The sequence below is a fragment of the Dipodomys spectabilis genome, unplaced genomic scaffold (genome assembly GCF_019054845.1).
Source record: "Dipodomys spectabilis isolate Male_0828 unplaced genomic scaffold, ASM1905484v1 ptg000024l, whole genome shotgun sequence".
In the NCBI taxonomy this organism is placed as follows: domain Eukaryota; kingdom Metazoa; phylum Chordata; class Mammalia; order Rodentia; family Heteromyidae; genus Dipodomys; species Dipodomys spectabilis.
The window spans coordinates 8,941,594-8,966,206 of NW_024870701.1; positions in this window are offsets into that span (position 1 = coordinate 8,941,594).

The window sequence follows — 24,613 nt, forward strand, 5'->3', positions numbered from 1 at the left end:
CTTTAATATGCTAGGTACTGCACTAACAGTTGGTATTATAATGAGGAAAACTACATGTATATCACAGCAGCTAACAGTTAGCATATAAATTATAAACAAACAAATGATCTATGGAGGAAATTATTCAGTACTGATAGAATAAAAATGATTAGGAATGGAGAAGATACAGACTATTTTGGCTTAGAGTTCTGCAGTCTCAGGTCCTTGGTCAGTTGGCTTCATGGCTTTGGGCCTTAGTGAAGTTGTATATGATGGCAACAGTGAGTGAAAAGCAAAGCAAGACTTTATTCACTATGATCAGGGAGCAAAAGGGAAAGGGAAAAATGTCAGGGTCCCACAATTCTCTTCAAGGGTATTCTTCCAATGACCTAAAGACCTCCCATTAGGCACCATCTCTTAAAGTTTCCATCACCTGCCAGCAGAATTGGCTTGGTCCCCAAACCAATAACACATGTGTATTTGAGAGACAACTTTCATAGCAAGCACAAAGACTAGAGTACAAACCCAAGTCTGGCCAAATAAAAGAGGGGAGAAAAAAAGAAAAGAAAAATACTGGAAAGGCATAGCCGAAATGGCTTGATTCCATTACCATTCAAGCCATAGCTGGAAAGATGTGAAGACAAGAAGATAACTTGACAATGGGTCTGGGAAAGCTCACTCATACATTCACATGTCAGGTGCCTAACTAGGAAGGGCTAGGATTGCCAATCACATCAGAACGATTTCCCACTAGCTTTCTCTGTGACCAGTTTCCTTACTAGATGTCAACCTCAGGGAAATCAGACTACTCATTTGGAGGCTCAAATGCAGCTGTTTTAGCAAACAAGACAGAATCATCACCTTTCAAGGCTTATTCTGGGAAGTTAACATTCCCTGCACAGTGTCTGTCCTTTGCACTTGAAGCCAGTGATGAAGGTTCAGAAAGCCTCAGAAGAAAGCTGAGCTTCTCAAAACCTGGCTGTACATGCAAATTCATCTGGAAGGTTTGCTAAAATATAAACTGTTACTGGGCTCCACATCCAGATATGTTGATTTAATGCACAGAAACAGAATTGTGAATAGGGACTGACATTTGTACATGCTGTGAATTCAGAGACCTCACTAAGTAAGTCAATGGGATAGAGCCAGAGGAAAAGGCAACTGAGACAGAGCCTTGAAGAGATTTAATTTTTTCATTTAAAGCAGCCAATCAGATTTATTGGGAGCCAGCGAATAAGAAGAGGTGGAGTCACAGTAGCCAAGATGGAGAGTTACAAAAGAGGTCAGAAAGGGAGGGTTAATCCCATTGCTAAAACTTCATTATCTTTCTTTTATCTTATTGCTCTGGGAGTTTCTAATTTAATTCCTATCAGAAGATACAATTTGCTTTTATTTTATGTTGACCTGAATTCTATATGTGGACCCTTCTTGTAGCAGACACATTACAAAGTCAAATTTATCTGAGTCAAATATATATATTAAATTACATGTCCTAGGTAGAGGGATTGAAAGCTCCTATTTTATTACTCTAAGACAGGCGGTATTAACCTGTTAGTTTAAAGCCTCGAAGATCATTTCTACTTTACTTGATTAGTCATTACGCTTGAGTTTAAATCTGAGAACAAAGAAGACCCTGGGAATCCACATGTTAAATAAAATTGTGTAGTGAAGATAACATTCTGAATGAGAATTAATCAAGACATTTTCTGGGCTTTTTTCCCTCTTTTATTCCCCCTCCCCACATTCACTGGCCATCATTACTTTTGTGAAACATGAACGTAAATGGAACTCAATATAAAAGTCTTTCCCTGGTCTTCCTTGACACAACAGAAAGAAACTTAAGATGAAGGAAATGTTTCGTTTGCCATGTAAAAGCCTTTTATTGTTTCAAAAATAGAGAAGAGAAAATTAAAGAAGAAAATGGTATCTCCATGAAAGACAAAGCCAACAACTTTATTATGAAATGTATTTTCCTACCTTCAAAAGACTCTAAAGAATTATTATTTGAAATTGAAATGTGTCTGCCACAGGATACAGGTGGACCCACTGCAACAATGAGATGTATAAGATGTTATGTCGAAAAACGAACTTTACAACTTTGGTGGGAGAGAGATGGGAGGGCAGAGATGGTAAGGGGACACAAAGGAAGAGGCAACAGTACTTGATAAGAAATGACTCATTACCTTGCTCAGGTAATTGTAACCCTTCTGTATGGTATTTTCACAATAAAAAACTTATTACTAAAAGAAGAAGGATCTACATATAGAATTCAAGTCAACATAAACTAATAAAGAATCTACATTTTCCACAGGATGGAGAAAGAGGCCCCACCATTAGTCAAGATGGACAGTCACACACTGGATCCTGATACAGCTTCCAAATAATTTCTTGCTATTATCTAATCCTCTACTTGCAATTAAGTATTAAACATTTACATGATATATACATGAGGAAATTTACACCTGCATTCTATCTCGTCTGCCTCCCACTCCTACTTATACTTCTTCTGGGACTAGATTGGGATAAAGGCTTACCACAGTACTTAGTAAGGTTTTATCTCCCACAGCAATTGTGCACCATTTTCTTTATTTGTTTTGAACTCCTTATTACATGAATGTAGACTGCATTTTACTAGGAAAACATAGTCACACTCCTCAGATGGAAAGGCTGTGTATGTATAAAAGGCTAAGGAGCTATGATCAGCAGTCAATAGTTCACTGTCCAAATGAAATCTATTCTTCCCTCTGGCAGAACACAGATGAGGACTAGGATCTCTGAAATGCTGCCTGTCCTTCTCCAAATGCCTTAGGCGCTCCTGGAAAACAGGACAAGCTAAGAGTGCATGCCTTTTATGGAGAGGGAGTGAGATGCGTGGGAAGTAAGGGGGAATCAGGCAGGGTGGGTGGGGATGAGGCTGTGGTGGCAAAATTGCCTGAGTAGACACTCTAGTTTAGCAAGGACAGTGAGGTGTATCCCCCGTAGGTGTAAAACAAAGCAGAAAATGAAGGTTCTATATATGCTAATAAATACCAATAAGGTCAAAAGAAGAGTCAGCTACCAACAGAGGTAGTGAGAAGGAAAAGACAAAGGCGATATGTATGCACATCACTGTATAGCCATATTCCCCAGGTGAACTGCTCTTTACTCTTTCCTTTTTTATTTTTATTGTTTGCTATTTTAATTTTTCCAATTTTTAAATTAGTTTTAAAAAACACTTTGTTGTTACTGAAAAGTTGAAATACACAGGGGTTCCAGTTACATGAATAGGTAATGAGTATACTCCTTTTTCAACCATGTATGCCCTTCTCTCTCATACAGTTTTCCCCCTCCCCTCCCCATCCATAAGATGTACAGTTCATTTTCCACATACGGTCCAGTGAGTACACTGTTGTATTTGTTCACCCTTTATTTCACCTTTTCTGTGCCCCCCTTACTCACCCAAATACAAACAATATGATCATATAAAATAATATCTTAAGAGGGCTGGAAAGGTGGCTCAGTGGTAGAGTGCTTGCCTTGCATGCATGAGGTCCTGGGTTCGATTCCTCAGCACCACATAAGCAGAAAAAGCACGAACTGGTGCTGTGGCTCAAGTGGTAGAGTGCTAGCCTTGAGCTGAAGAGCTGAGGCATAGCGCCCAGACCCAAAGTTCAGGCCCACGACCGGCAAAATAAAAAATAAAAATAAATGAACTCCAAGAAAAGGAAACAAGAGATAATTTGTGGTTACTGCACTCTTTCCATTTAGCCAGCATTTTCCCCCTTTCTCTTTAAAAATAATACACTGTGACCATCATTTGTTCTTGTCTGTACTGAATAGAAGGTTGAGAAATGTAAATTTCCTCATGCCTCCCAGTGGCAGGGAGAGTACTTTTGTTCTAGCAAAGGTGCATGCTGTGCAGTTTTCTATCCTCGGTGTGTATTTGTACTATTACTCAAGTATTACATGAAGGCAGGATGCAGATAAACAAGTAGTGATGGAATCTCAAGAGGAAGAAAGAGATCAGAATCATCTTAATGTTTTGAAGTATAATATAAAAGCGTTTCTACACTCCCAGACCATTCCATCCACTTTACAAAAGCAATAAGGTAGACAAAGATATGCTCATTTCTATTGCAATAATAATATGTGTCAGGATCTCTTTGCATGAAGGTTAGTGGAATCATCTATCATTGCAGCTGAACTGCATATTTTCTTGTTCAGTACTGATAGAATTTTATTTTAACCTTAGAAATTCCTCTGGGGACTCTATTAGGCACAATGTCATTTTTTATCCTGCTCTGTTACTTCTCTTTTGTAAACTTTGATGTATGCAAAAAACACATTCTGGCTAGGGAGATTTAATTAGGTAAGTCTACAAATTAATTGTTGCAATTAGACTGCTTCTAGCTGCCTGGTGTTATGAATTTATTTATGCAGTAATTATTATCAAATGTCTTGGATAAAAGCCTACAGAGCTAAAGGTGCTCCCCTTCAGATGTGCACATAACACTCCACATTAATTAGACACACACACACACACACACACACACACACACACACACATTGTGTGAACTTCAATAAAGAAAGAAAAAAGAAGAACCTTGCTATCATGATCATAATCACATGCACATTTTGCTAATCTACTGGGTAAAATAAAAAAAAATTTAAAAAAAAAAACCCTCATGTATAGTGACAGAATTCAAAATGTTATTGTATAAATCATTAGGCAAAAAAAAAAAAAAAATCATTAGGCATCTCATTTTGTTTGTTCATACCAATGATTGCAAGAGTATACTGTGTTTGCAAACAGTTATAATGTTTTCAGTAAATTTTATTTCTGAATTATAAGATTGTGTGCCATAGCAAATTTTATGGATATCTCCTAGAGAAATAGCAATGATAATTTAAGCTGTTTTCTTAAATATCTCTCTCTCTCTGTCTTTTTTTTGTAGCAAGGTAACTTGTTGTAGAGAAAAACAGCTGTAATATAGTACCCTCATTTGATAAGAATGAAGATGAAACAGACCTATGGACGTAAGTTTGAAAGCCAACAAGATAAGTGAGAATGAGTCCTTGGTACATATGTAAATTAATGCAGGCTTTACAGAGAACGGTTCTGAATTGGATTTCTTAAGTTACTTCAGCATATTTGTTACACTTGGACCAGTCATTTTAAATAACACCAAGATTTAAAATAACTTTATGTACAAAGATACTCATCTTAAGAATCAATCCCAGCAACCCCTAACCTTAGCAACTTACATAATAAACATTTTATCATTACATATGAGAAATTTGATTAAGTGGTTCTTCAACTTAGTTATTATAACATTAATTCAATAAATGTTTATTAACTCAACTATCACATGCAAACCTTCTTTCTTTCTTTCTTCTTTTCTTTTTCTTTCTTTCTTTTTTTTTGGTAGTGATGGTGACTAGACTCAAGGTTTACTAGGCAAGTGTTTTTGGGACTCAGCTTCCTAGGTAGCTAAGATTTACAGATATGGTACAATAGTACCAGCTTTGTGTTGGTTGTTTTTGACCTAGTGTCTCACTTCCTGCCCAGGTGTGTGAAAAGTACTTTCCTATTTATTGAGGACACACAGAGATTATACCTCTGTAAAGGAAGATAAAAATAAACACAATAAAATAAATAAACATTTTTTTATGTTTACCAATCCTGGGGCTTGAACTAAGGACTTGGTCACTGTGTCTGATCTTTTCTGCTTAAGGCTATTGTTCCACCTTTTGACCTACAGTTCCACTTTTGACCTGGTGTTGGCTAATCTCCTTGACTTTCCTGACTAGGCTAGCTTTGAACTGCAATCCTTAGATCTCATTCCGCATCCTGAGTAGCTAGAATTGAAGGCATCAGCCACTAAAACCCTGCTAAATTCTTTCATTGTACGTGATAGGAAGAAGATTAAGTAATTTAGGGTCCTGAAACAAATGGATTTGAGAGTGGAGTGTTTTATTTTGGAAAACATCACCTGTAAAATTTTTCTGAGGAGGTGACATTTGATAAAATGTCCAAATATTTATTAGTGAATTCCATCTGTGGAGAAAACTCACACTGATATTTTGTCAATTATTTTATCTATTATTGACTTACTGATATTTAACACAGATACAGAAGGTAAGATTTTACAAATTATAATCTATGAAAAGCTAAATATTTGATTAATTTCAGATACAAATTGAAAATACATGATATATCCATTAACATGTGATTATTTTAAAGACCAAGCCTTATTATTTTAATGTAAATTATTAGCTGATAAAATTATTAGAAGGAAAGTATTACTTAAAATAAGCACTCAACAAAAATAAAGTGGTGATACATTAATCACGGAAAATTGAAAAGGAACATCATTTAGTCTATTAGCAAACAAAAATTCTGCAGCAGTACTGATGTGATTTTATAGAAAAGGCCAGTGCCTATCAGTTTTATTTTAATGTATGTATTCTGATTGTCTATTAATGAAAAGAGCAAAGCAGAGAGAAAATATTCCAAACATTTTCTTTTTAAGAAAAATAATTATATGACTTATTAGAAATTTTTCAAAAGAGTTGTTGGAAGTCTTGTTTGTATGTTGATATTTGTATTTTTAGAGGAAATGCAATGTTTTTATTGACGGGAAGTTGCTTCTATTTTAGAAAGACTGGTAGATGTTATTGCTTGAATTTTATCACACTTGTGCATAAAGCTGCCTTGAGCAATATCAGTATTCTTGTATCAACATTCCACTCAAAATACCATTGAAGTAAAGTGAGAATTGCAATTACAATAAACACTACACAATACCTCAGTATATTGTCAGCCCTACAAGTGTGAACCATTTGAGATGTGTAATGCTTTGTCTTTTCACATAGATTGAATAATCACATTTTTATCTTTATAAACATTAGCAATTTCAATTTCACATTACCTTTACTGGTAATGGAATAAAATATGATTTTACTCCTTAATAGCAGTCTGAAGTCTATCACTCTAGGAAACAGGAGAAAAGCTCAGTAACACACAAAATCATGATATTTCAGTCAACAACAAAACACATTTTGGGAGGATGGTCCTGTAAGATGATAATGAAGATAAAAACCTTCTATCACTTAGTGATATCACAGTTGACATAGTTGACATGAGATCATCACTCTGTCTGTGTCTGTGATGAGGCCAGTATAAATAAACCTACTGCTCTGCCAATCACATGAAATGAGAACATGTCCAATTATGTACAATATGTAAGAATTGGTCATGGAAATAAATTATTATGAATCTTGATGCTAGTGGGCCATGTCTCTAATCCTTATTAGGTGGCTGAGAATGGAAGGATTATGGTGCAAAGCTAACCTAAGTAACAAGTTCAGAATCCCTTTTCACAGTGGTACATACCTTTTTTCTTAACTTCATGGGAGGCTGAGAAGAGGAGGATGGAAGTTCCAGGCCAGCCCAAACAGAAAGGTCCACAAGACTGTTTCAGCAGAAGTAGCTGAGTGTCAGCGTTTGCATTTGTCATCCCAGTTATTCTGGGAAGACTAAAATAGGTGGACCATTGCCCCGGTGTGAAACTGGGCCCTGGAATTAGTAAAAATATTTTCTCTTCTTGGTATGTAAAACTACAACTTTGGGGGTAGGGGACTGGAGGACAAGGAAAGTAGGAGAAAATGAGGGAAGGCGTAACAAGTTTGACAAGATATGTACTTATGACCTTACTTATGTAACTGTGACCCCTCTGTACATCACCTTGACAATGAAAATTAAAAACAAAAAATAAAATAAAACAAACAAGCAAAAACTCCATACAATACTGACAACAGGAGGCAGTGTAGATTCAGTCAGGGTACATGGAAATTGCCAATGGAAGAATAATGGGACCAGTGTATGTGTTAGTCATCAGACATCAAGGACTGCGTTACCTTTTTCTTTCGATTTCCCTGAAGCTACAACCCTAACCCTCACCACCCATCTCATTTTCCTTGCGTTTCAAGGGGTTGTAGTTTTGCTTATAATATCCATATCAACCAATTATTGTCAATTCCTCATTGTTCCCTTGTCTTGGCCATCTGGTTTCTCTCCCTGGATCTATGCTTTATGGCAATCCCCAGCCTCAACACATCTTGTATTTTATAAGAATTGAGAGATACTGCTTTTCCCTTTCTTTATGAGAGGGTTGGACCTGTCATTTTGCTCATGTGTTCTCAGATTTAGGTATGCCTAAAGTCTTGGTAGAAGAAAAGACACAGCAAAAATTGAAGTCCAAGGAAAATAAATAATACCCATTGCAGAACAGTCTGCGCTGAAAGCACATGAGAATGGCGATGCTGAGAGAATTGACACTGGAACTCATTGGCCAGGAATGTACACAACAATCTGCTGTGGCTCAAATGCTTTAGCTCTGAGCATAAGTAAGATAGCTCTGAAAGCATGGACGATGTGAGCCAAGTGTAAACAAATACAGTCAGTATCCTGGGATGGACTATCTCCGACATGTATAGCAGAGAAATCATTCGCAGAAGAGATTTATATTGAACAGCCAAGAGCAAGGTGATGTAAAATGGGGTCTGCACATTCCCTAAAATGGTTTTTATAGTGGAAAACTTCCAAGGCTGATTTTTGTCCTCATACAAATTCAACTCTTGATCAGACAGAAGGCACACTGGGAAGAAATGTAGGCTATTACATCATGCACTGTTGGCCTAACTTGAACACTATGATCCAAGGAATTAAAACATCCTAGCTGGCAAAAGTATGAACAAATGGTAGCCAATGCATAGTATATGGTATGGTCAGGGAGATGAGCTCCACCGTGCACTGGCTGGATGTCCTTGAACCTGTCACTTGCTGATGTGAGCCTCACTTCTCTGGAAAATAGGGAGAATTAAACGAATTGCCTCAACTCCCAGAATGAATAGTAGACATTTTTGTCAGTATTTTCAGAAAGTGTTCAGTACCAAATATGCACCAGACAACTTTAAAGAACTTTATAAAAAAGAAGTAATTCAATATTAATTTAAAAGAACAGTGGGCTTTTTGTTTGCTTTATTTTGTTTTGTAGCACTGGGGGTTAACACAAGGCTTCAGGCATGCTAGGTTAGTGCTGTAGCAACCACTGAGTTAATTGCTAGCAACTCAAAATTCATTTAAAATACAAGGGAAGAATTTATATGGATGTGCCAAAGTTATCATTGCTCAATTTGTTTCTAATTTTACTAAATTATTCATTTATATGCTTATGTTGACATTTATTTATTAATGCTTCCTTACAAAAAGCTCGTGAGCATGGAAGACTGGGATATAGATTATATCCATATTTAAGATTTTGGAGCAAGTATCTAAGTTACCCAGTGATGTATAAAAATATTCTTCACAGCAGTATTGAGGTTTTATTTTGGTAAAATTTGGTATGAAAATTACCATTGTCAATTTTCTATAAACATTCGTGTGTTTGCTTTTAATTGAATTACTAGTAATTTGTTATGTTTTTCCATTTTTTTTACTCATTGCTTAATATGGGACATTTTTGTCTAATTTCCATTACTCTACAAAAGCTGTTTATAGTTAAAAATACAGCTCTATTGTCTGTTTCTGATGATAAATGTTTTCCTAGATTTCTTTTGCCTTTAAAAAATATTCAGAAGGAATTGTGTTTGGGTACATGTGTAGATACATATACTCACTTGTGGTTTGTACTTGTATCTAATAGTCTTTTTTAATTAGTCTTTCCCTTTTAACATGCATATGATCTTTCCTACCAGAATCATGTATCAAAGCACCCACATTTTCTTTTCAAAGTGGTTTTGCAACTTCCCTTTTTGTATTTAAATGTCAGCTACATGAGGGATTACATTGATCAGGATGGGAGTCAGGCATCTGCTTTGCTTCCTTCTGAATAGTCTTGGCTCTCACTGAATTATCACATTGTACTAAAGCCACCCAGCCTGTGCATTGCATCATTTTTCCCTTGCTGCTGTGATCGATGGTGGAACGGAGGGTACTTACAGAAAGAAGGGGATTTGGTCCAGTGGTCAGCAGGCAACTTTCCCAGCTGATTCTCTTTGTAGCTGGTACACTTAAACCGACTTAGCTACCAACATAATATTTTTTTATTCCATTGTTTTATTTTTTTATTGTGAAAATACCATACAGAGGGGTTACAATCACATGGGCAAGATAATGAGTACATTTCTTATCCAGCATTGTTGCCTCCTCCTTTGTTTCCCCTTCCAACATAATATTTAAAAGAACCAATTGGCTTCCTTTTTCATTCTAAAAGAAAAGCTCATTTTCAGATGCAGTTTATGACTAAGATGAATAAAACTGGCATCACTTTCAAATCAAAGTAGAAAATAACTATGATAGTGCATGAGGAAATACTGGAAGTACTTTCAAGGAGGTTAAGTCTATGCCTATGAAATGATGTTCTGCCACACAAGCATCTTCTGGAGACTAATTTTCCCCTGCATACTTTGTGATTAGAATTGCATCATCTATAAACATCCAGACAACAATTACTGAAGTGCAGTTAGATATCTCAACACTTGCGTAATATAATCTTAGATAGCAAGTTATATACATATATTATAATGTGCATGTATGTGTGCATGCTTGTGTGTGTGTGTGTGTGTGTGAATACTAGTCCTGGGATTGAACTAAGGGCTTAGGCATTATCCCTGAATTTCTATGCTCAAAGCTTGCAATCTACCACTTGAGCCATGGTTCCACTCCCAGGTTTTGGTAGTTAATAGGAGATGACAGTCCTCATGGCTTTTCTGCCCAGACTAGCTTTGGCTTTGAACCACAATTCTCAAATCTCAGCGTTCTGAGTATCTATAATTACAGGTATGAGCCACTGGTGCCCAGCATTACACACACACACACACACACAATATTACATTATATTTATATATTAATTACTTAACTATTCATACATGCTTATATATATTTATTTACTTAACTATATGTATATTTATAAATTTTGTAGCTCACAACTGTCATTCATAGTTGTGTGATACAGAATGTTTGGAAATCTTAATGTGAGGAAAGAAAGAACTAACCTTATTGATGATTCAGAAGGTTGTGTCCCTAGATCTGCTGACATCAGTGATAAAGAATACATCCTATAGGCACCAGATGTTACACTAAATAATACAAAATATTGTAAGATCCATCCTTAGCAAAGTTCACAGAATTTCAAGTTTATTTTCTGAATAAGTTTCTAGAACTCATGTGGAATAATCATTTACACATAGTATTTCTTGGGTTGAGCTTTATGCTCTCACAGACAAATTAGCATGACAGATGCTATGAAATATAACCACCAAATCTTTTATTCCTGGAGCTCTAATTGTCAGTGGAGTTTCTTTAAATTCTTATTCTGGAGTATTTCATTGATTCCTGAAAACAGTCCCTTTCATTAATATCTAAATGTATTATCTGATGGAAATATTATTTCCATATATAATCTAACCTCATTACACTGGTTTGATTGCCAATTCTCACAGAATGCAGGATCCACTTAGAATTGGATAGCATTATTGGTTCTAATAGGAGGAATATCTAAACCAGTCATAATGGGAGGGTAGTTACTGTAACAAGCTACAGAAGGGAGCTCTGGATAAGAGGAGAAGAAAAGACAAAGGAAGATGAATGATATTTCTTAATTGGATAGAGACCAGCTCATGCCTGCTCCATGACCATTGTGAAATCTGCTTATGTCTTCCAGTCTCAACTCCCTACTTTGGCGATGTAAGATTTTAAATACTTTAATTCACATAAACCACTCACCATACTTGACAAAGGTGACTCTGGCTTATTTTCAGCTGTGTCTAGGATTTTCCAATGTGAGTTTTAATAACTCCAGATTTTTTAATTATTTCTTAATAGGAGAAAAACTTCATGAATTCAATAAAATCAAATATAATAAGAATTTATCTAGTTGAATAAATAGCTCATGTTTTGGTAAAAATAGATTTTGATATTTTACCAAACTGTATATTATAATTGGATTAAAAATAAGTTTTGGCAGAGGCTGTGGCTCAGTGGTAGAATGCTGGCTTGTCTGTCATGTATAAAGCCATAGGTTCAATCCCCAGTACCACAAGAAGTAAAAACAAACTTTCACTACCTAAATATCAACATAAATTGAGGGGAAAATTATGTGAATATTTTACCAAAAAATTTTAATTTAATGTGTTCTTGAAAAATATAGAGACCACAGGTCATTTTAAAATATTAATACCATGATCTGTACTGCTTAGGTTTTACTGAATTTGGAATCTCATTAGATAGGGCAATCCTCATTCTTAACAGCTATGAATAACTGAGAAAAGTAGTTTCAATTTTAAAGAATTTATATCAATCAAAAATAAAAATTTTGTTGTAGCCAGTCTTTCAAGTTATGACTATTTCAATATCCAGGAGGTTTTAGCAGGTCATAATTAGCTATCCTGGTACAATCTGGAAATAGCATTATGGTGTTTGCCTTTCTTTATGAAAGGGATGAGAAGATTAATATGAATGCAAGCCTGCCAGGCTTATCTATTTTGGGGAATGTAAATGTGGAAACAGAGAATCAAAAAACTAGTCCTCTTAAAACTCTGCCTGCAGAAGTGCTCCGTGAGTCATCTTTCCCACACCTCCAGGGCTTATACTCTTTAGTTTCCAGACAGGTGCTAGTGGTTCCTGCCTGTAATCTTAGCTACTTGGGAGGTGAGACCTGAGGAACATGGTTCAAAGCCAGACTAGGCAGGAAACTCCATGAGATCCTTATCTCTAATTAAGCACAAAAAGCTGGGAGTGGAACTGTGGCTCAAGTGGTAGAGGGCTAACCTTGAATACACACACACACACACACTCACACACACACGCACACACGCACATCCCAGAATGGATAAATCGGGTCACAATGACATTTTTCTTGTCATTAGAATCCACTCATTCACAGCCGAGTTCTACAAAACCCCAGGGAGATGAGATATGAAAAACTATTTTGTGTTTTCATCATTTTAATGAATAGAATGGATTATCAAATATGTGATAATAGTAGTCCCAATTAAATATTTTCATTTTTGTAAGTTTACTTAAGTTCTCTCATTTGCTTCCTTTTTCCTATGAAGAACAAGTGAGAAAAAAAAATACTTGTAATGCTCCACACAAACTCAGAGAGCAGGGGTTGCTTTTGGAAAATATGCTCTCTAATATTTTGAGTTGACTATTAGAATGAAATGAATGTAATTGTTAATGTTGATTTACTAGTTATGACAGTGTCTAACTCATTTGTAAACAGTTTATGAATTTTGCTAATATTTTTTAAGAATTAAAGACATTTTCTGCTGAAAATTTGAAGCCTCTAGATACAGAAATAATTAGAGCCTTAAATGTAGAAGAATATTCTATTATATAGGATATATTAAGACTAGAAATGAATCATGATTTGAAAAGCAAGAGAATGTACTAGCAAGCAAAAGTAAAGGAGAAGCAATTTTCTGAAATGTTGAACCAGGTTTTTAAGTCTTGGGGAAATATAGAATGCTAAAGTTATTAAGAAGTATATTGGTAGTTACCTTCAGAGATCAATTTCTGTAGCTGAACATTACACTTTTCTTATGAAACATCATAAAATTACTAAAATTACAGAGTAATATGTAGAGCTTCATCCCCATACAATGTCAATAGTACAGCAGGTGTTTAGCATGCATGAGGCCTTGGGTTGCATCTCCATCACTGTGAAAATGATAGTAATCATGAAATAATATAATGTTTCCACCTACCATCAAGCTTTCTCGATTCAATATTATTATTATAGATTTATAAGAATAACAAAATGTTCTAGCTACATCTTAAGCTTCCAGTATCTCCTTTCTCCATCTTAAACTACCTTCTTCAGAGTTATGACTGCTGTCCATTTAAGCTTATCCATTTTATGACATCTATATTACATATTATATTTTAATATTGTATGTGTGACTACATATAGTAGTACATCAATTATTTCATAAATCATATATGAGATTTTAATTTTATTAATGTACTATAAATTGAATTTTATATTTTGTATGATTACACTAATTTTCCAGTTCAAATTTTGCTTTTTGAGATTTTTTTCTAGGCAGCGATTTACGGTTAGTAATCATTCATTGAGGCCAATATTTACTATTCCACTGAATAAATATATCAGAAGTTACTTACTGATTCGCTTGAATGCCTATATTATTTTTTTCTTTGTGATCTTACTGACTGTTAACATAGTAAGTGTTTCCACATTTCTATCCACATGGACATATAGAAGAGTTTGTAAGTGGGTATGTAGAAGTGTAATCCTAATTTATAAATGATTATCCTGATTTCCAAATTAGTTCTGCCCAGTCATACTGAGAGTTCATGTTGCTGAAATCCTCTAGAAACTTGATAAGCTTCTATATTATGAGGATATCACACTTCAATTATTGGTTTATCAAGATGACACATAAGGAGAAAAGCCAAGTCCTCCTTAAGGAACTTACCAACAGATCAAGAGGGACTCAAGGGTGGAAAAGCACTGCGTGCCTGTGGACATCACTATATTTAAATTCATTGTAGAATTATTCATTTGATATATATCCCTAGATTTAAAACAATAAATGAGCCAGGTGACAGTAGCTCACTCCTGTAATACTAGCTACTCGGGAGGCTAAGAACTGAGAATCGAACTTCCTAGCCAGCCTTGGCAGAAAAGTCAAAGTCCCTGTGAGACTCTGATCTCCAATTAACCACTCAAACCCTGCAAGTGGCACTGGGGCTGAAGTTGTAGAGTGCTAGCCTTGAGCACAAAGAGGCTCAGGGACAATGCCCAGGCCCTGAGTTCAAGCCCCAGAACCAACAACAGCAACACATACAAAAAAAAAAAAAACAATAAACATATACCAGTTTAATAGAAATAAAAGGGGAGGATTGGAGAAATGGTCCTATTTCCTTTCCAAAGGAGAACACTGAACAAGTTAATTGAGTTTACCAATGAAGAAATCCAGTAGCTGAATAAAATCCCACTTTTTATTTTATTATTTTATTTTAATATGGTGCTAGGGGATGAAACTTAAGGCCTTACTTAAGCTAAGCAAGCATACTGAGTTATACTCCAATTTACTGCTTCTACAGGTTCACACTTTCCTCCTGCTTTTTTAATGCAGATATTAGTATTACTTAAGTGGCATGTAACGGATAAAGAAAACATGTTTCCATTTGAATTTAGATCTAGAGTGTAAGCCTAGCACTGTGGTCAGGAAGCCAATGCCATGTGATCTCACATTGCCTTACTTGAACTGATGGGAATGTGGCTCAAAGCCCTTCCTTCCTGGAAGATGTGGAACAGAAAATATAAATCCATTCCTGCATGATTGACTCATATAGTTGATTTCCCTAGGTGTGCAGCTGCCATCATTTTTATTAAAAAGATTGAGGATCTTAAGCTGAGTCTTTGTGTCTCTGGCTTAAACTTCATTATCCTATGTGTGAAAGCCAGGAATGACACTTTAAAAAATATGAAGGACAAGCTGAAGATGATTTGCTTTAAAATGTGCACACATAAAACTGAATATCTTGTTGATGAATAGATAAAAGAGGAAAAGAAGCAAAGGTGTAGTTATCATTAAAGATCAAGAGGCACTGTCTTTATAAACTGCGTTGTTATATGGCAATTCATTGGTACAACTAGTTAAAATGATCATTTTTTTAAAAAGATCATATAAGCATCTCTCCACTATCCCCATCACTACCTCCAAATCCCACTGTACTTGAGGGGAACATATCTATTTCATCTTGCTTTAGAAAAAGCAAGATCATATACTCTCCCATGTGAAATTCCTTACCAGCTCCTTATCACCTTTACATGGGATACACACAGTAGCCTGGAGTCCCCCTTCAGCCCTCTGCTGGGCCATCTCTCCTTTGGCATTTCTGGCCTGGGCACTGTATGGAATCTGCTCTTCAAGCAGCCAAACATAAAGATTTGATGTTTCCAAACCTTCTTATGGAGTCTCTTGCTTCTCTGTCTTTCACCTACAATTTCTTCTTCCTTTCTTTTATTAGTCCACCCCTTTTTCCTGCTGGCACTCATCACTACTTCTGAGTCCACATCCATTCTATGATTAACTTCTTACACTAAAATAGACTTAACTCAGGGGTCTCCTTTGCCATAAACCTTTCCTGGGATGGCCAGTTTGGGGGTTAGGAGATCAGTGTATGGCTTTCTAATAATTCCTGCATGGTCACCATCATCTTAGCTGTCATCACTCTGCACTGTCTTACATACTTATTGACCTAACTCCTTCTGTATAAGCAGAATCTTCTGGTCAGTTTAGAATGCATCTTATTCCTCTTTGTTCTACTACCTGCTATGATGCCTGACATACAACAGTCGTTAAATGCTTAGTGAAGATAATAGAAGCAATAAACATATGGAGATATGAGTATGTGTCCTTAGATTCTGTCATGAATGAAAGTAGGTACTATTTTCCTCCTAGTCTTCCCACGAGAAGAAAGAGAATGTGACATCTGTAGATACTGAAAGAAAAATTACAAGTGTGTGTCCAGCCATGATTATATATAAATGTAAGCCTTCACATAGTTATTGAGGTCACGTGGCTTTCTACCTGAAATGGCTGATGACTCTAAGCTTTTCAATCAGTGTGAAACTTAGGAGATTATTTCACAAGCAATCAGGGGATGATGCGAAAAGCACAGGCTTGAAGTCATATAGCATCCATTTTTCCAGAAGAACTGGAGCCTTAGTAGATCTCATTATTATTTTATGCAATGGTTTCCAAGTGAAAAACCAAAGGACAAATATAAAGTCAGGCAAGGCCTAGTACTTCTCAAAAGCATGTTAGAGATGGCCACTTGAATATGGAGAGCCCCTCAAAAGAACATTGATGAAGGAATTCCTCTTTCATGATACATGCCAATGACTGACAAGTGGGGATTGATGAATTTAGACTAAAGGAATGAGCTATATTGCAGGGTAAAAAGCTTGTAATGTTTCCATATAAGTTGTCTTTCTCTGATTTTCTAGCTACCCTTGGTAGCTACCCTTGAAAAAAAAAGAGAAAGTTAACTGAAAAATCAAGTTTTGAGATCTTGGCCAGTATGAGAAACATTTCTCCTATCAAGAGGGAGAAAAATCTGTTTGCATTTTGTCTGAATATCTTTTCTCCAGTCTAGTAACAAATAGCTGGTCAAGCGTGTCTCATAGTACACAATGGTTTTTGAAAGCTGGCATTGCTTAGATTTTTCCACCTATAGCAAATTTGAAAAGCTGGCATTTGCATTCCCTTGAGTATTAATCTCTAATGAAAACAATGTCAGAGCCTCAAGCACTTTGGCATTTTCTGGACACACTATAAATATACAGGATGTATTTTATCATATACTATGTACTACAGCATGGGGGACAAAAGAACAACCACCAGGGAAAATGGTTTGAGGCAATTCTTTCAACAGATTTTCCAAGGCCGTTTCAAATGACTCCCAAGTCCTTGAACTCCCTGGTGATCGTTTTAATAGCAACAAGAACCATTCGGTTTCTAGCCTGGACTGCAGATTGCATTTGACTTTGGCAAATATAAACTCTTTTGTTACTAAAGAGACAATATTCTAGCCTTTTAGAAAGATATTCAAAGCTTTCCTACAACCTTATACCTAAATCTTCAAAGAGTGGCTATGTATTTCTTCATTTCTGCATTAGTCTCTCTTTTTGTAATAGCCACCTATGGAATGTTTCATCTTCTTTATGTAGAACCATCCATGGCTGTTGACTTGGTAACAGAGATCCTGCCCAGAAGCCTAGGGCAGCCAGGAGCATCTGTCAGCAGCGGGAAATGACAGATGGTCCTCCAGGTAGACACTGCTTCGTCTATTCACCCAACAAAGCTCCACTGTACTACAACTCCTCCTTTAGCTGTCCAGGTGATTTTGAAAACAGAGATACTAGAGCCAGACTCCTGGAGGCAAGCTCACATCTGAGTCTTCTCTGATCTTTGCCCTCTTCTGAACTTCCAAAAGAACTGATCAGGATGATGATATTCTAGGCTGAATCATTGCCATTTACGAATAACATTATGAGAACACAACAGCACATTTGATCTGCCAATATCTGTCAACTAGATCTGTGACACTTGTAATCCTATCTACTCAGGAGGCTGAGATCTGAGGATGTGGTCCAAATCCACCCCAGGCAGGAAAGTCCATGAAACTCTTCTCTCCAATAAACTACTGTAAGCACTGTGGCTCAAATGGTAGAACATTAGCCTTGAGCACAAAGAGACTCAGAGACAGCACCAAAATACTGAGTTCAAGCCCCAGGACTGACAAAAATAAAAAGCAATTTTTCTTGGAGGCTATCCATTTGTCCAAGATCTACTTGTTGGCTTAACAACAGCTCTGTGTGCATTGGATCAAAGCATAGCACTGCTGGTGCAGGCCATGGAGAATTTAGCTAAACCAAAGTGTCATTTTATATGTCACCATGGAAGCAGTGTCTTCACAGAATCCTACCTGTACATGTGAAATGTTTAACAACGAGTAATTTATGAGAAGCTCTTCTTATTCCACATTTCCTTGGAAAAATGAAACCATCGGAGGCATGACAATCTCTAAGGGGCCTTTATTCATAGATTAATGTGATAATTTTCTCATTACTCTGCTCTGAAGAGGAGCTTCTGACACCAGGATCTGTGCTTTGCCTTCAGTTATAGCTTAGCTTTGCATTAAGTGTTTTAATAAAGTGTGATATTAAATGATCATCCCTGGTGATATTCAGTTGTTGGTAGAGACAAGGAAAAATGTAGTTTCCTTAGACAATGAAAGCTACAGAGAAAATTTGGCCTCCAAAAAAGAGATCATTGGTCAAACGGCTTGATGTCTCATGAGCTTAGACCAGTCCATTAATTGGTAAATGTTTACTATACTTTATTATAGCTTTGAGAATCATAAATAGTATATGCAATTTTGCAACTGTGTGATATGTTTTCTGTTTATCTATTCATATTTTCCCTTCATTTCCAGCACATTTAACTAGGTACCATTGAGTCTAAGTACTTGTTGATGGAAATTGTTTATACCATTGTTAACTATCTATGTTTCTTTTCTGTTGTGACAATAATAAGAGAGAAATAGACACTTTCTTGACAACATTGATGTATTGACTTCTGGAAACATTAGTAATAAAAGACATAAGCCAATGAAGGGAAACGGAATATGATTCTTTTAAACAGAAAATAATGAAACATCCTTTCATGACTCATTCTCAAATAACAAAAGAGTACTTCAAAACTATTGAGGTATTCTGTTTATTTTTAAGCAATTGACATTGACTACAACTCAAAGATTCTTCCTACTTTTAATGCCAGAATAGATTACAGCAAGAATTTTGCAAATTGATTTCTTAAAGAGAAACAGTAATGCTGAGGTTGGCGAGTGCTCTAATTGTCCAAGTAATTCCTCCTCAGAGTTCTGCCATGATTGTACAGCAGAAGACTGAACTACAAGTCCAAGTACCTGAAATGCCTCTTTCAAACATGGCTTGGAACTAAGGGTTCCAGCGTTTGATCTTAATTCTCTCTCATCACCTGGGGGAAGTTTCTAAAGTTTCTCCCCCATTGGTCTCCTTTTAAAAGGTTTTATTAGCATTAATTAACTGTACAAAGAGGTTCCATTGTGATATTTATGTGCACACATATAAGGTATTTTGATCAAATTCACCTCATCTATATTACTCTTTCTTGTTCCCCTCCCTTCTGCCTTTTTAATACCTTTATTATTTTCATACATATATAATGTACCTTGATCACATTCACCCCAATCATTCCCCTTTTTCCCTCGTTCCCTCCTGCCAATCCCATCCCCCAAATAATTCCATGTTTACAATGATATATAAGTTACTGAAACTATTAGTATTGTTGCTATTATGTGTAGACCATGTATCCAAGTGAAAGCATGCAGTATTTGTCTGCTTGAAGTTGCCTTACCTTGTCTCTAGCTCCATCCATTTTCTTGCCAATGATATATTTTCATTCACATTTTTATAATACTCCAATGTACCTTCCTCTGTTGTGTGTTACCATGTCTTTGTTACCTATCCATCAGTGTTTACCCTCCTCAACTCATTTCATAGCTTTGCTATTTTAAACAGAACTGCTATAAACATGGATAGTTAGGTATCTCTAGTGGCACATTGATTTATATTCCTTTGGAGATATGTCCAAAAATTATATAGCACAATCCTATGGCAGTTTGACATTTAGTTTCCTGAGGAACTTCCATATTGGCTTCCATATTGGCTGTTCAATTTTTATTTTCACCAATACGATACAGAGGCTCCTTTCTCCTTGCATTATCCTCACAAGCACTTGTTGTTGTTTGTTTTCAATATTTTCAGCACCTATTGTTTCTATAAGGGGCATTCATTGCACTGTTGTCCAATATCCACTGATCAAATTCACCCTCTTAAACAGTCTACCCCATCCCACTCTCTCTTCTTAAAATAATTGCAATGGGCTGGACACCAGTGGCTCATGCTTGTAATCCTAGCTACTCAGGAGACAGATCTGATGATCTTGGTTCAAAGCCAGCCCTAGCAGGAAAGTCCATGAGACTCTTATCTCCAATTAACCAGCAAAGTGCCAAAGGTGGAGCTGTGGCTCATGCAATAGAGTGTTAGCCTTGAGCACAAAAGTTCAGGGACAGTGCCCAGACCCTGAGTTCAAGCCCCAGGACCAGCACACACACACAAAAATAATTGTAACAGTTTCCTCTGTTCTATTTTAGATGTGCATATAAATTACTGAGCCAGTATTTACCCTCCTTACCTTCTCTGTTCACCTCCTTCCTACTGATACCCATTGCCAACAGAACCTGTTATCCATTCCTGTCATTCGTTTTCTTTAGTTTGTTAACAGTACAAAGGGTTTCCAATGTGAGATTTCACACATTCGTATATTATACTTGAATCAGTTTGCTGATCCCTGTGTTAGTCTCTCTCATCACTCAGCAGCTTTCAGTGAGTTTCCTTACCCACTGTCACGTGTAGCACAAAGTGCTTCAAGTTCACTCACCCCCCATCATTCTCTGATCCTCCCAGTTCCTTTATTCCTAAGCTGATCATATACATCTTATCTCATGCTATGATATGTAATTAATAAAGTTCTTAGTGTATGGTATGGAACTTGCAGATGCTGCTGCCAGGCCTACAATCTTCCAGGTCCCATCCTTGATAATTTTGTAGAAATGACTTAGTTTGACCATGATGTCAGCACCTATTTCTAATTGAATATGTATTTCTAATAAAGAGAGGCCTGACATGCTCTACAACTGGGCCACGATTCCTGAGAATAATAAGGAGTCTTAAGTGTGCAATAAACAATGAATAGCTGTCATTCCACCACTATGAATTTCCAGGATTTAAGCATGATTCTCCATTTTTGCAGAACCAAAGCATTCATCCATTTTCCTGCACTTGACCCAAAATGTTAAGTGACATTGCTTCCTATGGTGTGCTTCATGTAATGCTGTCCACTGCATTCTTCAAGTCAGGAGATGAAAGAAATAATGAAAAAAGGTGAATTTGCCTCAGTTGTTGAAACAAAACCAATTTTATATTGTCACTGCTTCCCTCCGTGGCTCCAACATCATACAATGACTTACACAAACAGCATTCTCAAAGGCTATTTGCAAAATAAATTAATAAAGCCACACTGTAACTCCACATAAGAAGAAATACATGTACCTATATTGTTTCACCTGTGAGTTTAAAAACAGGATCAACCCAAAAGAGTACACACATGTAACACACACACACACACACACACACACACACACACACACCATGTTCTTCACCTTTTATGTCAAGTATATATAACAACTAAACAATAAGAAACAAATGAAAATTTTCATCATTAAAAAACACATCACAAGGCCAAGTGCTTGTGGCTTACGCTTGTAATCCTACCTAGGCTGAAATCTGAGGATCATGATTCAAAGCCAGCCTGGGCAGAAAAGTCCCAGTGAGATTTTATCTCCGATTAACTACTTAAAAAAAAATCCAGAAGTGGCTTTGTGGCTCAAGTGGTAGAGTGCTAGCCTTGAGCACAAACAGGCTCAGGGAGAGCACCCAGGCCCTGAGTTCAAGCCCCACAGCCAACAACACACACACACACACACACACACACACACACACACACACACACACACACACCAAAAACACACAACCAAAAGCAAAATTTACAATATAGAAATCGTGTAAAATAATATATGTACTTTACACAGTTAAAACAGAACATTCGATTTTCTAGATTTGTTGTATTATTGACTCAAAGCCACAGATGAAGTTTAGGATGCAGAGCTAGGATTAAAATGCAGACTTTTTTCAGATCATTGCCCTTATCATCCCATATCTATTGTTAAAATCAGTCCATATTTGCTTCAATTATTCAGAGTAAGTGCTGAATGAAACCTTGTTAGAATGTGGGTACACATATGATCTTTCTTTCTTAACCCAACATGCCAAACTAAGGTCATCTTGTTAATCTTGTTTTATTTCTTGCTTGAAAGATTGACACAATTTAATTCTTTCCAGAAGGATTAATAAGTTTCTTTGTTAAAAAGATATTTACACCACAGTCTTAAAAGTAATAAAGTAGCAATACAAGAAATAAATCACAACAAAAATTCAAGTTACCTTTCAAGTATCAATCATAAGTTGAAAAATCACTTCCTTCCAAATTGCGCACTGGGAAGTACTGTGGAGTGGGCAATGGCTTCTAATGCTTTAAATGCAAGTCTTCTGTGAATCACTGACTCTTCTAAGGCAATCGTTTATCTTCTGGGAGGGGAAGAGTCTTAATTTTGTGTAGGTTGTATTTCATTTTCAAAGACTCTAGGCACACCATTCCTGATACCACAACCTTGAATAGTATTTGGCTATGTCTTTACTAGTTTATAAAACTACGAACAGGAAATCTGTGTCATTCTAGAGAATGAAAATCTAATTATTCCTCAACTAAAATTGGTTCTTAATCATGGTAACTTCTGCCCATTGGTAAAAGGAGAAATGTATTGGCTTAAAAACCCACTGCTGCCACCTGGTGTTACTGGACAAGCATTGCCTCCATTCCTTGCCTCCATAGAAGAGATGACAATTGGAGGGGAAAAAAAGAGAGACAGATGGACAGACAGACACAGAGTAGGAGATTTGGAGCTAGAGACAAAATGCAGTTGCTTTAGCAATAATATTCATAATTAATTATTTAGAAAACCTTTGTGTCTGTTGACTCATATTCAAATTGTCTGTGTCGCGGAATGGATCTTTAAGATGCTTGGCATTTGAATCGTTTCTTTGAAGGCTCTAAATTGATGTACACTAAGGACAGTGTGGTAGCTTAAGGCAATCGATTATAAATAGATGTATGCTGAAATACCCCATGTCTTGTTGTTCCTCTACTGATTGGGCTCTCTCAGAGGATGCTATTGTTAATAGCCCAGCTAAGGGCTTCTGAAGAATCCAGCAGATCACCAGATTGTTGTTTCACAGACCAAAGATCAGTCTCAGGAACAAGTCCAATGACATATTCCAATTGAATTGATCCAAATACCAAAATTTAAATACCAAAATTCTCTGACAAGAGACAGTTTGGTTGAAGGGGAGCTATCTTTCAAAGAGTCTAAAATAATAAGATCAAAGGGGAGGGGTGTCACTGACCAAGGTGCATTGTACTTATAACCTGAGCTGTTTAATGGAAACCCCTTTGTGGAATCACTGAAGAAATCATAAACATATAAAGGTAAATGACATAGAGATGGAGGTAGCTTTAAAGATTTGTGTCCATCCTGGGAGTGTACTTACACACATTCACTAGAAGCTGTTGACAGAGGGGATTCAGAAATGTGAAATGGTAAAAGCTGGCTGCAGTGCAAAGATGAATTGTGTAGCTGTAGCAGGAGGGCACACTGCTCACACCTTGCTCCCTGGAGCACAAGCAGGGAAGGTGAATCCAGAGATCCAGGAAGTCTTTTTCTGGTAGAGAAGAAGGTTCTGTCTCCAAAAATGGAGGAACCATCAAAATCAGCAGGAACAAAGAACAGAGAAGAAAATTTTTGACTCATAACTCAGCCATTGAACCTTTCCTATTCTTAGTCTATAGACCACACCTGAACTAGTTGAAATGAGAACAGTTTTGCTTACCAAGGTGTCCAAAGGAAACAATCTCTGGACATTCTCTTCCGAAAGTGCAAACAGAAGAAGCTACTACTTGGTACCTTCAATGTTGTGGTATATAGAATAAATTGACTTTAGATTCCAGGAGTTAAATGCAAAAGAGAAATATATACAGATACACACACAATCCCTTCTTACTACTACAATAATCAAACTCACTTTTCTTCCAGGTATTCCAGCATTCCGTGCTGAGACACAGGGACTTAGGGCTTCTCTGTCTTGAGACACTTCTAACTATGGAGACCTTGGAGCCTTTCCTTCCAGACAGGGAAAGAGGCATTCCCTGGTATGGAGAACTTCGCAATGCTTTTGTCTGATCAGGCCTGGGCTTTGTGTATTTGCCTTCACTTGTCCATTCACTGGAAATAAATCAAGCATATGATCATTTACCTGTATTTGCCCAACCAGAG